Here is a 2,205-nt window from a genome sequence, read left to right on the forward strand (position 1 = left end):
CTATGACTTATCTCGCTTATATATATATATATATATATATATATATATATATATATATATATATATATATATATATATACTAGCCTGGGTGCCCGGCGTTTCGCGGGTGTTCGGAGGTGTATGCTGAGCAAAAAAAAAACAAAAAAACCCAAAACATGGTAATTTTTTTAAAAGTTTGACACCTATTATGACCCCTTAAAATTTATTGTTTTGGGCTCAAATCAAGTTATTAAATTAGATCCATGCCCAAAGAACCTATATCTAAAATTTCAAGTGCTTAGACCCAAAATTGTCGGAGGAGTTCGGTAGAGTTCTCAAAGGTCAAATCGTTGATCATTGACCCCTTAATCGCAAAATTTCTTGCCGAAAACCGATCACATAGTGTTTCACACATTTCAGTACCCTGTATATCAAATTTCGAGTATGTAGACTAAAAATTGACAGAGTTATTGCGTAGGGAAATGTACACAAACAGACACACACAGACACGTTCACTTTTATATATATATATATATATATATATATATGTTTTTAGTGTTTCCCTGGAGAGATAGAACAGGGGTGCCCATTCATAGTTTGTTTGCCATGAATAAATTTCATACTTCTACTACTAATAATCGGCTATTAAGCATTAATTACTACGGAAATACTGAAAATCTCTATAAATATCACATTGCTTTATCAATATATATACATTATATAATAAACTATATATTCATTATATATACATATTTCAGGTGTTTATAGTCGCTTGTTGCACGTGGCTCTGCAAATCATGCATTTATTTAGTAATAAATATACATTCACCACAACAATTGCAATTGCTTCTTTATATCAATGAAATATAAAAATAAAAATACTTACCTATTAACAATATTGGAAAAAGAACGTTTTAGAGAGTTTTTCTTTTCTTTTTTTTTTTTTAAATCTCTCGCACGCTTTCTTTCTCTCTTTGAAATTTAGGAAAAGAAAATCGCTGATTTATTCGGTAGTTTCCACACAATATTCGCAAACTGTCTTCCTTTAACGCTTTTTCTTTCCGAAGAAGACCGACCCCCTAAGGGCCGCTTATATTAACAGAGAAGAACAGGTTGAAAGAAATAAAAAGCGAAAGTAAATGAATTAGAGAGAAAGGCAGGGGGTGGGTGGAATGGAGTAGGAGAAAGATTGGGAAGCAAATTGCTGAGAAAATAAAAAGGGGCCAATTATCTATTAAGAGAGAGAAAGTTATGCACTTAAAGAAACTTTTTTGTAGGCTTTACACAGGAACAAACAACCTCGTCCCCCTCTTGGCTAACTTCGGCCACTACGATGCGAGCACTAATGGAGTTTGTGTCGTCCAAAGGATGACCCCATCACTTGCCAGGTATAATGCAGCGGTACCGGTAGCCCAGGAAAACGATGCAATAGAAGATGGAGAAATAGGAGAAGGGGTAAGGCAGCAGCAGTAGTACTACTACTAGTAGATAGGCCAGCAGAACGACAAAAGAGTGGAAAGCACCTTCTCGCCGCTTCGAAGGATGCAAGCAAAGAGCACAGTCGACAGCAAACCCGGAAGATTATTCTAGTGGCGATCTCTACCCTCTCCCCACTTTCCTCTCTCTACCAAGAACGAAACACAAGTAAAAAAAAGGGAATGTAATAGTATCCCATATGACACATTCTTTATATTTCTATCGATCTATCTCTCTCCGCGTTTTTCCTCCTAACTTCATTACTTTATTTACTCCATATCTCTTTCTTTCCTTTGTTTACTTTCGTGGGCTTTTTTTTTCTTGATTTATTCTATGTTTTTCATTCAGCCATTTTATCGATGCTTCAGCCACTCTGATGAGTCGTAGACGACGAAACACGTGTCAGTGGATAATCATATTTTAAAAACAATGTATATGCCGCTCCCTATATGGGGGTACCAAATTGGTTACAGAGAAAATAATTCCCAACTCGCATTTAAGTAAAAATGCACTTTCGTAGATAATTAATTTCATTCAAAACGTATCGCAAAGACAAAAATAAATAACATCTCTTTCTCCCTCTCTCTCTCTCTCTCTCTCTCTCTCTCTATATATATATATATATATATATATATATATATATATATATATTAGTGATGGGCCGGTGATTCCAATATATTTCCCGATTCCGATGCAATTACGATTCCGTACTAAATTCCCGATACTGATACAATTACCGAGTCTGATTCCG

General features: G+C 35.1%; 1 protein-coding gene across 1 annotated transcript in view; it reads right to left on the minus strand.

Annotated features, from left to right (window-relative positions):
• LOC145293052 (uncharacterized) overlaps window positions 1-1,725 on the minus strand; it is a 337,851-nt gene extending 336,126 nt beyond the window's left edge. The window contains exon 1 of the mRNA XM_080139372.1: window positions 865-1,725. The gene's annotated coding sequence lies outside the window, so the exon portion shown is untranslated. The remainder of the gene's footprint in view (window positions 1-864) is intronic.
• Window positions 1,726-2,205: the final 480 nt, after the last annotated feature.

The sequence above is a fragment of the Euprymna scolopes genome, chromosome 14 (genome assembly GCF_053919585.1).
Source record: "Euprymna scolopes isolate OS-2025 chromosome 14, ASM5391958v1, whole genome shotgun sequence".
NCBI classification, from domain to species: Eukaryota; Metazoa; Mollusca; class Cephalopoda; order Sepiida; family Sepiolidae; genus Euprymna; species Euprymna scolopes.